Genomic DNA, 13,726 nt, shown 5'->3' on the forward strand with positions numbered 1-13,726 from the left:
CCTATAGCAAACACTTCTTCAAAAAAAAAAGAGTAAAAAATGTGAAATAACCCAAATGTTCATCATGATATCATAATAAGTAAATCATAGTAATCCCATATTAATTACTATGTAAAATTAAAAGGAATAAACGAGTATTACAAACAAAATAAGGCAAAATCTGGATAAAAAATTATTTAGGTGATTAAAGACACATAAAGTAGTATATTCTATGTGATTCTATTTAGAAAATGTTTAAATAGTCTAAACTTAAAAGTTGAAGCAGCGATTACCTTTTGAAGTATGGGTGTGATTGATAGAAGGGCAAACCAGGGGTTCTGTGTGAAAATAATACACGTGTAGCTTTAAACTGCTAAGTGTAATAGTATTGTGGAGTACAATAATGTACAACTGATTCACCACACACCATGGTGTTAGGTCCTGACTTAAAGGAGCTGTTGTTAGGTTCACCTATGGCTACATGCAGATATCCCATTTACAAGTTTGAAACAACTTTTTTAACTGTAAAATCTATTTAGTAAGACTAGCAGGTAGTGTGGTGGTTATAGCACCACATGGCCAAGTCCCCAGTTTGAGTCCCAAACCCAGCTGCCTAAAAATCATGCTGGGCACTTGGTGTATGCATGCTCACAATCCCAAGAGGAAAATGGGAAAATAACAGGATTACAGTGTGGCCATACCCTCGAGGGGAGTGATTTCTCATTTACTCTCTTTCTGTCTCACTCTGTCTCTTTCCACTGAGTGTATGGAGCCTATGAACAAAAAAAAAAAAAAAAAAAAAAAAAAAAAATCTTAGAAACAATGCTTAGTATATTAACTAGTAGAATGGAGGGGTCTTATTATTTTTTAAGATGACCTTTTACTCAATTCTTGAGCAGCCTTAGTTATTAAAAATATTACCATTGTGCTGAAAAGTAGACTCTATAATTTTTACTTATCGTTTTTCCTAATTCTACATCTTAGTAGTACACAGAAAAAGGAAACTTTTTTCCTAATAGGACATTTCTTTATATCTGTGAGAAACAAACAGCTAGATTTATTTTAAGTATTTGTATCTCTGTGGCTTCTACAGATACACTCATAATTCAAGTTCAACATTTCTGCTAATTCTATCAACTACAATTCTCCAAAAAAGAAGAGATGTAAGTGAATTCTACTAAGAAATGTCAGAACAAAAGGATTAACACTGCCCCAGGTTTGAAAGGTCAATGGGTTTGTTAAAGAGGGGAGTGAATCATTTTCTGAAGTAGTCTCCACCATCAAAAACGCCTTGTCTGGTTCCCAGAAACCCAAATCTGCAGACTATTCAAAAGGTAATATTTATAAATCTTTTATGAAGGGGTCAAGGCCAGGGTATGGCAATATAAGCTATCATCACTATAAATGCCATGTAGGTTTTGCTGAAGGCTGTGTGGTTAGAACAGCACACATGGTAACAAAGCACTGTCCTTCTACTAGAATTTGCATAAGAGACATGGAGATTATTATAATTGAGTTCTATCTTTCTTCATACATACCTTAATGAACTACATAATGACTCCTATTGGTGTATATCCAAGGAGTTCTCAGAGAAATCCAAGGCATGATCGCATTTTTAAGACTTTTTTTTAATCTCAGATATCCAAGTTAATAATTAAAAGTCATGCAAAAATTAATTTTCAAGAAGAATCTTGTAATCCTGAGGCTCATATGACATTTATAAAATCATGCAGGCCTAATCTCATACTAAAAAATACATAAATTGTTTATTTGCAAAGGGTTTGGAATCTCAGAAGGATTTATATACTTCTGAATGGTTTCTACTTCTAATATTAAGCAAATTTGACACCTTGAACGTTATCCTTTTATCTGGATTACCTGGATTTCGGATACAGAAATAAAGTAACATTGGCTATGAATTGGTTGTAAGATTTCTAAAACTCCCACTTAAAGGAAAGCTAAGAACCTGGATTAAAAAAAACACAATTCAGATTTCGGATACGGAAATAAAGTAACATTGGCTATGAATTGGTTGTAAGATTTCTAAAACTCCCACTTAAAGGAAAGCTAAGATTTTAACTTAAATTCTTAAGATATTTTGCAGAATGGAAACTGATGACTGTAATCATTAGACCCCAAGCTGAATAGTATCAGAAACCTGATAATTACCCCCTCCTACAATAGAATAGAAATATTATTACATAAGGCCCCACCAATCAACAAAGCCCAACAGATGATCACACCCTAATCAATTATTGAACTGATTGGGATCCTTGCCCGTAAAACTTCAGGTGATATAGTGGTTAAGGCACTGGACTTCCACACGGCTGACCACAATTTGAGTCTTGGACAGGGCAGCTTGAAACCCACATGGGGAATGTGTGCTTGAAAACACAAAATCTCGAGAGGAGGATGCGTGTGTCTCCAGGGAGTGCATACACTCTATAGCAAAAATCTCTCTAAAAAGGAGGAAAAAAGTGCATGTCAAGAATTCCTCAGGGATACCAGTTCCTTCAGCATGAGTTTCCTGCTGGACGTGACAATAAAACTACTTTCCTTCATCACACTTCGTGTCTAGTTTGTTTTGTGATGCATGGGTGAAGGCAAACTTGGTTTGAATTTGTTGACAGAACTATAGACAATACCTTGAGAATACAAAATCATGCAGCTAAAATTGATATCCACTTAAAATGAAGATTTTGGCCACAAATATACTAGAAAATACAAACTCATTTGGAAAAGGGTAAGACTAGAAGTTTTCTGTTTGTACCAGCTCTGGATGGGGAAAACAGCCCTTGAAAACTCTGTCCTGAGTTTGTGTGGTTTAGAAGTTTGAGTTTAAAGTATGAGTATTCTATGAGCAACCCCAAAGTATGAAAGTAGCCTGAAATGACATTGAGGTTTGGGCCTCTTAATTCACCTGATGATACAACTTTTCTTCAAGTCTTTATTATTTATTTATTTAGTTAGTTTTTGCTATAGGGTGTGTGTGTTTGCCAGAAAGACAGAGAGATAGAAAGCTAGAAGTCTCCCCCAGGGGTGATGGTCATGCCAAAATACCTCCTACCCCATTCTCCTCTCAGGATTTTGGGCATATATGCACACAGGCCCAGGTGAGTTTCAAGCTGCTGGGTCTGGGCCTCGAACCACTTTAGACCATGCAGGAGTCCGGTGCCTCAACCACCACATCACCTGCTGGCCCTGAAGAGCAGTCTTTATAAGATTTCTACAGCTAACATGCTATTGGTAAGACTCATAATCCTAAATCAACAAACACATAGGGAAGCAACTGAAGAGTGAGAGTCAGTAGAAACAATATACAGAAGAATCAATCTGTTCAAAGAATTAGGTATTCTGACAGAATGCAACTGAATATACAAATTTAAAAAGAAATGAAAGGCAATCATATTCATGATTTAGAAACAAAGTAGTGTCAAAGAAGTCTGAGTATATTTGATAAAGAATCAAGCTTTCTGGATTTGACAAGTACAGTCATGGCCCTAAGAATCCAGAGCTAAGCTAGACAGTGTAGTATTCTCAGGTGGTAATGAGGGAATTAGTGAAATTGGATGTAGATAAATACCTCAGATTTGCAACATACCTTTTACAAGAAGCAGAAATAAAATGTGATAAAAATGATGGATGATAAATTGAGAGTCCTAAATTTGCCCTTTGGGTTTCAAAAAGAAGGAAAAAATCTGAAAAATAGACAATAGGCTATAATAAAAATAAAATGAGAATTATCCAGAACTATTTTACTCTTATAGGAATAAAAACAAACAAATAAATAAATGAAAACCCAAGATATGAATCCTCTTACTTAGAAAGCACAACACATTGCAAACAAAACAGATTAAGAACAGTTTCTTGGGCTGGCAGGTGGCATGGTGGTTAAGACACTCGACACTCATTTGGTCCACTGCGGTTTAAGCTCTGGACCTGGTGGCCTGCTTTTGCAACTTCCATCTTTCTCTCTTTCTCTGGTCAAATTTAAAAATAACAACTATAATTAAAACTTAAGTAAATAATTCTTAGATAAAAATGTTAAAAAACCCATTTCTTAGTACAAAAGTTTTATTTTTTACAAATATAATTGCAACAATATGTACTCTAAATGTTTTGTTCTTTTGAGAGATTTTTGCTATAGGGTTTGTTTGCTCACCAGAGAGACAGAGACAGAAAACAAGAAATCACTCCCAGTGGGGGATAGCCACGATGCAATCCCTTTTCCTCTATTCTTTTCCCAGGATCTTGGGCATGGCATGCATACACATGCACATATACCCGATGTGAGATTCAGGCCACCACATCCAGGACTTGAATCATGGTCAGCCATGTGGGAGTCCAGTGATGTAACCATTACACCATCTGCTGGTCCCGCACCAGATGCTTTGACCTTACCACTTTTCCAATAGGAGGATAGACTATAATAATTCCCTCCCTTTGGGATCCCAGATGACCTTGCTTGTAACCAACACAATGTTGACTCCTGTAGCCTGGTCAGAAAAGACCATTACTTTCTTCTCTCTTTAAAATGCTTGCTCTTGGAAGATGCCCCTCAGAAATATTCCTCCTGAGACCCAGCCATAGTCTGTGAGGGACCTAAGTGGAAGTCTCATGGACAAGCCACCTGTAGAGGCTCCACTAGGCTGAGGTGCCAGACAGGAATGTAAAGAGGCCCCACTGACTCCAGCCCCCAGCTGTTCAAGTCTTCCCTGATGAAGCCCTAGACATTTCAGAGCAGAGACAAACTGTCTGTGTTGTGCCCTGTCTGACTTCTTACCTCATAATCCCTGAAGCACAATAAAATGGTTGCTTATGCAACCACTGGAACACTTACCTAAATCCAAAACATGAATCCAAACAAAAGGAAATTAGATCTTAAAAATCAGTCTAATACATCAAGAATGTGCACAGAATAAGAAAACCACAAACCTGAAAGAAAAAAAATATGTAATGTGTTTAAACAATAATCTATCAAATTCAATTCTTAGGTTTAACCCCAACAGAATGGCATATATTTGTTCTCTAAACAAAACACATTTTAGGATGTTCATAACTGCTGTTATGAACCTAAATGTCATAAGATGCAAAATGAATAAATGCACTTTGATACAGTCATTCCATGCAATACTACACAACAGTGGAAATGAATAAACTATACCAGCTTAAGTCAATATATGTAAATCTCATAAACATAATGTTGAGGGAAAAAAGTCAAAGTCCTCAAGACTTGAAGTCTTGAAGATAAGGTGTCTTCAAAGGTTCATGAAGAGCCTGCTGGTGGTAGTGTTGTTCAAGTAGCTGGATCCCACATGGCTAATAGTGGTTGGACTTCTAGGCCTGGCAGCTTGAAAAACACTCGGTAAATGTGTGTTTGTGCTCAAAATCCCTAGAGGAAAATGGAGGAGAAGGCATTGTGGTGTGGGTTTTGTCCCCTGGAGAGGTGATTTATCAGTTTCTTTTTCTTTTTTCTTTTCTTTCTTTTTCTCTTTGTCTCTCTCTGGTGAGTGTACATGCCCTATAGAAAAAAAAAAGTTTATGGAAAATGCATAATGTGAAAAAAGCTATTCATGAACTTGAAAAGATTTTGCATTAAAATAACTCATACTTTAATTTCATTTTCCATGGAATTTTTGATGTCTCCTCATACACATTGTATAATTCCATTAATGTAACTATAAAATCAGGAAAATGTAATATATTAATAGTGATTAGAAGATAGAATAATGAGCACCACTTAAAAGATGGGATTATCACTTCCATGGGAATGTGAGAGCATGAGTCTGGGGTGCAGGCAGTGTCCTGTTTCTTCATGGTAGAGGTTGATTATAACAGTTTAATTTGTAACTAACTTTGGCAAAGAAGACTATATGTATTCTTACTTAAATAAATCTTCTATTAATCATTAAAAAAAAACAGTTTAATTTGTAGAAATTTATGGAACCATTAAATTGTAATATGTATACTTTTCTGTATATTTAATATGCTTAATAGAAATTTTTTAATAAAAACAATTCTAGAGATAAAGTGTGCTTTCTGCAAAGAAATCAAGATAGTCTATAAAAAATCATAATACAGATAAAAGAAAGAACATTTATATAAAAAGAGTTTCTAGACCTTAGTAAATAATCACTGAATATTAATGATCAATATGGACAAGTTTATATATATAATCATCTGTTTTCCAAAAATCTCTGTTTGAATTCACTCATAATTTCCTTCATTGTAATTTACGGTTTTACAGATGTAAAGTTTACAGGTTACTTTAAATTTATATTTCAGTAGCTCTATTTTCCTATTGAAAGGTCATCATTTAAATTATTCTGTTTAAAAAAAATCAAAAGCAATGCCGTAACAAAAAAATCACCAAAATATTAATAACTATATAGATGTAGTAATGAGGCTTAATTTTACAATTAATTTCAGATAACTTCTTTTCTAACATGCTGTAGAATTACTCTCCTAGTTTTGAAGCCATGTCATATACTTCGCATAATGAGAAATTCATTCATGAGGTAAGGTGTTAAAAATATATTTCATAATTTTCCTTTAAATCTAGAATTTTTGAATCTCTTTCAAATGAGGCCAACAAGCTGACCTTCAGAAATAATGCAGAAAAGAGTTATTTTAGATAAAAGATAATGCCCCAAAACTTGCCCACTTCTGACCACTAAAAGGTTTTGATCATTTCTTTATTCATGTTTGATGATGAAGGTGAAAACACTAATTAGGCTTTTCACTGTTACTTGCTTAATCTTTTTCTTGTCTAGATCTAAGAGAATGTGTTTGATCTGATTTAGAATAAATTTCAATGTGTAGAACATGGAATTTTTAAAAGGTAATGAACTTAACATCTGATGAATTAGAAATTTTATACTTTTTTTGTAATATCGATTTGGGAATCTCAAACAAATATATCAAAGTAATATATATTTGTTAAATATCTTAACTTCAGTATCATTTCTGCATAAATTTTATTATTTCTAAAAGCCACTGATTCCAATAATGGAAACTATACAACATATTTAAAACATTTTAAATTAAATTTTTTTAGAAAACATTTCTTTGGGGCATTTTATGTTTGTCAATGTTTAAATGAAAGTCATTAAATCTTAGAAAACAGTGCTCAGTTTTAAAAAGGGAATTTCAATGCTCTTCAGTTTGATTTTAGTGTGTATTATGATAAAAACTTTAAGTTTCCACAGGTAGGATAAACACCTTTAATATAGAAAATCTTAGATGAACAATTATACATTGCTATGATATTTCATATGGTAGGAATTTTTCTTCAGGTAATACTCAAATGATAAACAGCTTGTTTTTGTAAAAAGCCAGATCAATGTAACTCCTATGCTACCAACAAGACAGAAACAAAACACGAAAGAGATACAGCAAACTGCTTAGATGTATAAACTAAAGGAAAAAGCCTTGTTGAGTTATGGTAAACAGTCATAACTGGCTTTTCCTACAATGCAAATAGAAGAAAAACATGAGTTAATATAGATATTCATAAGAACAATGCGTGAGAGTCTACAGAAATACATCAAACCTGTACTGAAAAGAATCAACTGTGAGTGAACATAAAGGTGGATATTTGCTATTTGTCTAGCGTTAAGTTCTCAGGAGCTCGAACAGTGTAGATAACAGTACAGTAAGCAAAGCACAGTAGAATGATGAAGCATATGAAGATGTGATGGGCTTGGGAACCAGCAGTTAGCATAATGGCTATGTCGTTGGATTCCCACGTAGTCGAGTGCGGTTCGCGTCCCTGACCCGGTGGCTTAAAACTCACACTGGGCGCGTGTGCGTGCATGCCCAAGATCCCGAGAGGAGAATGGAGGAGAAGGGATTGCGGCGTGTCCATCCCCCCTGGGGGTTGATTTCTCGCTTTCTGTCTCTGTCTCTCTCTGTCTGTCTGGAGAGCACATGCGCCCTGTAGCAAAAACCCCTCTAAAAAAAAAAAGAAAAAAAAGATGTGATGGGCTTAATTCTGTCATGCCATATTGCCATTTGTAGCATGTGTGTAAAATCTGGTACATAGTACTTTTTAGGACTTATTTATTATTTTTCTGGTTTGTTCAGTATTATTATTACTAATAAACTCCAACAGATGGCAGATGTGTCACTCAGTGTTCTAAGAACTTTCTTTTCATCTTCAGAATGAGGTGGACATTATGTTTACCACTGTTTTTTTGGTGAGGAAATTGAGGCACAAAATAGTTGAGTATTTGTCAAAGGTCATGCAAAAATATGTGATATTTATCTTTTTCAAAACAGACCACAGACCTTAGTTATAATAATAATTTTTTCAATTTCTTCTTAAAGAAAGAAAAAATAGAGGCCAGTGGGTGGTACAGTGGCTAAGGGCACTGGATTCTCACATGGCCAAACATGGTTCAAATCCCAGAACTGGAGGCTTGCTTTCTCACTCTCTCTCTCTCTCCCTCTCTTTTCTCTCTGGTCAAATGTAAAAATTAATTAATCAATTAATTAATAAAGTTAAATAAAATAATTTTTTTAAAAAAGAAGAAGAAAGAAAAAATGGGAACCAGCAGGTGGCCTGGTGATTAAGGCATTGGACTCCCACATGATCAACCATAGTTTGAGTCCTGGACCTGGTGACTTGAAAATCACTATGGGAGCATGTACATGTATGCTCAAAATTCCAAGAGGAGAATGGAGGAGAAGGATTTGTGGTATGGCCATCCTTGTAAGGGGTGATTTCTCACTTTCCCTATATTTGCCTCTGTCTCACTTTCTCTGGAGCAAGCACACATGACCTATGGCAAACAAATTTTTTTAAAAATAAATAAATAAGGAAAAGAAAAAAAGGAACAAATGCAGCCCAGTCCTGTAGCTTAGTGGCAAAGAGAGCTGGAGCCCACATGGCAGTCTGACAGTTTGAGTCTAACCCCAGAGATGACGGACACTCTGAGTGTGTGTGCGGGTCTGTCCAAAATCCCAACAAGAAGAAGAAATGGGGAGGGGTTGTGGCATGATCGTGCCACATTGAGGGATGATTTCTCCGTCTTTCCTTTCTCTCTGTCTCTTTCTGGTGAGCCCACATGGCATGTGGCAATTTAAAAAAAAAAAAAAAAGAGCAAAGCAACCCTAAAAACTGTTTATGGGTTAAAATTATTACCAACTCTTACTGTTGCATTATTCTTTTGTGCTTTTAATCTTTTCATTGTTCCCAAATCCACTGGTATTTAGCAATACATGACTGGGTCATTAATCTCTGGCGAATTGTAATACTTTACCTGTGTAATTCTTGTTTGCTTCAAAAATTTTTAAATCACTTAGAATATTCCAATCAAGTCAAGAATCTCTCTGTAATTCTTTAATAAGAAAATAAAAAAATAAAACAAACTGAATTAGAGTTCTAGCAAGGTTGTGAGAAAAGTGAATTTTAACCAGTTGCCAAATATTATTAAAATAAAAACAGATTTGAAGAGAAACTAAACCTTTACCTTTAATGTTATACCAATTAATTTATACATTAGAGATTATATAGGCCAGACTGGGAAATTTTATACTTGTATGTACTAGAAATGAAAATTTAGGGACAGCTTGTGGCATGGTGGATAAGGTGGCTGGAACTTATATGGTACTTTTCAAGTCCCAGACTCAGAAATTTGAGAAACATGCAGGGCAGGTGTGCATGCGTGCCCAAAATCTCAAAAGGAGGAAGAGTTGAAGAAAAAGATTGCACGACCATAACATGGGGTGAGGGTGCTTTCTTGCTTTTCTTTTCCCTTCCTGTCTCTCTCTGGCAAGTGCATGCATCCTCTGGCAAAGTTGTTTAACTTTTTTAAAATGAAAATTAAGTTATTACAGTCTCATGAGAGCATATCTTCAAACTTAACACTCTGTAGTCATCCAAAAATAAAAAAAACCAACAGTGGAGTCTTTACCAGGGAAAGAAAGAATTTATTAAAATCCATTATTTTGTTTTATTTTTTAGCCTTATTTATAGTAAATTAATAATTTGGTGGTGTTATTATAATATCACTTTTACCAAAAAATAAATTACTTTACCATGGCAGCAGCATTACTATGGAACTACTACTGGATGTGAACTTAAAAGAGCTATGCCTACTCCAGGTACTGGCATAGTGGCAATGCAACCTGACTCACGTGGGGGAAATCTAGGTTCTATTCCTGACAGCTCCCAAGTACGTTCATGGCACGCATGAGTGCCTGCAAAGTAGGCCAGCTAAAACTGTGGGTAGATCATGGCATGAAGACCCTCTTGTGGTGACTGTCTCTCTCTATATATATTTGTGTGTATGGGTGTGTGTCTGTCATGAAGGAATAAATAAAATTTTAAAAAATAATAATAATGCTTGGTGTCTTGCCTACCATCTTATAGCCAAGTGGCCTTGGGTACGAAACTTAGGCTCTCTGATCCTTAGTTTTTTAACTTGTAAAGTGAGGATGCCAAAATAGCATATATCTTATAAGTTTAAACTAGGTAGAACTAGGTAGAATTACCAAGGCTAGAAAATGGATACTTGTTAAGTCACAAGTCTCTAACATTTGATTATATTAAAGCGAAAAAACTTAAAAACCACTGGGATAATAAGATCCAGCCATAAAGCAGAACAGACCATTATTAGGGGTACTGCTTCAATTGTTATTGAGTTGATATGAAGTACATATAACTTAAACATATCTTCTCTGTGCAAAAAGCCTAGGTATGGCATAAATGAGTTATTATAGTATAGCTAATCTGACTTTTAAATGCTAGTTAAGAACATGACCACCGTATCACAGTCTTTGGTTGTCACAGCAGTCTTCAAGTGTGACTCTCAATTGAAATGAAGAAAACTATTTTGGACTAAAATTTTAATATCTGGGAAACACCACAATGATTATGTCACAGGACTCCCATGTAGTTGACTGCAGTTTGAGTTCTAGACCCGGTGGCTTAAAACTCACGCCAGGGACGTGTGCATGAGTGCCCAAAATCCAGAGAGGAGAAAGGAGGAGAAGAGATTGCAGTGTGATCATTCCCCTGGGGGTGATTTCTCACTTTTTATCTGTCTTTGTCTCTCTGGCAAGTACATACGCCCTATGGCAAAAATCTCTCTAAAAATAAATATATATTTTTTTAACTTCTAAACATTTTCCTGAATTGAAAACATTTTCCAGTTTGAGCAAAATGCTTGTGTTATTTTGCTATTTCCACTTAAATGTACTAGTTTCCTTAATCAAAACCAAATCCCTCCCCATGTTTGAGCCCAAATATTACAACCTGTTTTCTCCAGAAACTAGATATGAGGAGGAAAAAAAAGGAAAAAAGAAAGAAAGAAAACTGAAATGCTTCTGATAAGAAAGCTAAGGTGAAAGTGGTGAAAAATGTAAGTTTTTTTTTTTATTTTCTTGCCCAGTATTGTCTATAGTGATTGATAAGTTATAGTCCATATTTAATTATACCATAAATCTATGAAAAAAATTAAGTGTATATGTTTGTGATGAAGAATGATTTATTTCAGGTCCCACACAATCTGTCATTTTTATATTGACATTCAAGACTTGTAACCTTCATTTATGTTCATGTCAATATTAAAAATATTTTTTAAGTTATGAATTTCAACACTTTAGCCAGGTGTTACCAGTTGCAAAGAGCCAGAAGTATATGAAATATAGCAGCAAAGAACAGGTTGAAGGTATGTATTTGTTTTATAATTACTCTGTATTAAAAGGCCATTGTTTATGGAGACTCAGTATAATACCATCTGCAGGGAGAAGGCCAAACAAAGGTATATTTTACTATGAATTTCTTTAGTAGTTATTAAGTAAATTTCCTTGAATATGGTCTAATGACATCACTTTATATTAAATTATTTTACATGTCAAAACAGTTTATTGAAAGTTTTTGATTTGTGAATATATTTAAACGTGCTTATATTAGCACAAATTAAAGCATTATAAAGACTTTAATTATTTATTACATGTAGTGCTGTAATGATCAAATGTTTAATTTTAATATTTTATATTCTATATAACATAACATTGAATATGCTGCATAGATTAGTTTGAAAGTGAATATAAAATCTAATATTTCTTGGATTATATTGCTGGATCCATGTCTGCATTCTAAGAGAAATCCATATTAAGCCTTAATAATTTATATTTCCTCTCTCCTTTGTTTAATAGTAATTTTAGTATGTTCATGGTTGATTCAGTAGTCAACAGGAGCTTATCAAAATCAACTTTCTTCAGCTTAATTTTACTTCCTTTTTAGAAGTGTTTTCCAGTTGACAATAGGAAAAGTTCTGGATCTAGTAGATCTCATTTTCTAGAAATAAGACACAAAACACATACTGTCAGGTAGTCTATCAGGATTCCAGAAAGAAGTTTGGCATTGAATGCAAGAGTTAATTTATTCTCTTGTATGCTTATTCTAACTATAATAATTTTCCATTTATTTGCCAGACAGAAGTAATTGTCAGACTCTGAATTTTGAACTTAACTATTGAATTAAATCAACATGAACGTATTGTATAGGGAGAAAATAAAATGTGATGAGTTCTTCATTGAAGACAACTCTGACAACTCCTGTGTTGTCTTTGCCTTGGCCATAGCCTTTGGTTATTCTGTATACTGTCCATCTAGAAAAATACAGGCTATTAAATTATCTCTGTGTGCTGTACATCTTTATCTTCTGTCTGGACCTTATTAAATGTCTGCTGTTGTGTCTCCATACACATGTTATTTACTGTATCATTTTACCTTCAACATTTCTTATGACAGAAACAAGGCACTGTTTAATATAAATTTATATCCATTGATGTTTCTATATTTTTACCCCTAACAATTATTAATTCCTTTCAGTTCTACTTCCAAAAATGTCTCCTAAGCCTGTTTAATTTTCTCAATGTCTGCTGCTACTATAAGCTCTGGCCACTATGTCACTGTAGAGAGACATCCTCGAAATCTATATTCTCGGTCATAGCAGTCATTTCAGACCCACCATGCGATCCAACCTTTACCCAGTAGCCAAAGTTATTATTGACTGCAAATATAATTATACCAGTCTCTCATTTTAACCTTTACATTTTTCTGATTTCATTAGAAATGTTAAAATTTTGTTTATTTCTTCCATTAATATGCGAGAAAGCAGCAAAGATGAAGACAGAAAGGAGTGAGAAAGGACCACCACAGGGTCTTCATGCCACAGCCCACCTCTGGTATTAGTCACCCTAGATCACAGGCACATTTGCACACACCCACTGTGCACTGTGTATAGGGAGATCTTAGGATGTGATCCCAGAACCTTTCCTATATAGATCCAGTTGAATTATTGTTACATTACTGCCTGAATCCCTAGGTCATACTGTTTTGTTTTGTTTTGTTTTGTTTTGTTTGGGGGGGTTGTTTGTTTTTTAAGCATACTTTATCAGTGTTTCATAACCTAGATGCATTTTAGAGCTCTAAGAATATTCTGAACTGCCGTGTTCATGAAGCACCTCCTTTTACTTTTTGGTAAGGTTATTTTCTTTCCTAGAAACATTTTCCCACCACACTAACCTCTTTTTTATTCTACTTTCTCTCTTCTTATTTTTTTAACAGGCACTAAACATCTAGTGGCTTAACTTTTTCTTCCTTGGGATTGTATTTACGACACTCAGTGCATTCAGTTTAGAAGCTTTCACACATAAACTTATGCATCATTAGGACCAAATATTTACCCGTAAGAGAATGTGGCCTGTTTTGAAACTTCTCTTCATGTTATTTA

The sequence above is a fragment of the Tupaia chinensis genome, unplaced genomic scaffold (genome assembly GCF_000334495.1).
Source record: "Tupaia chinensis unplaced genomic scaffold, TupChi_1.0 Scaffold000370_1, whole genome shotgun sequence".
Lineage (NCBI taxonomy): Eukaryota > Metazoa > Chordata > Mammalia > Scandentia > Tupaiidae > Tupaia > Tupaia belangeri.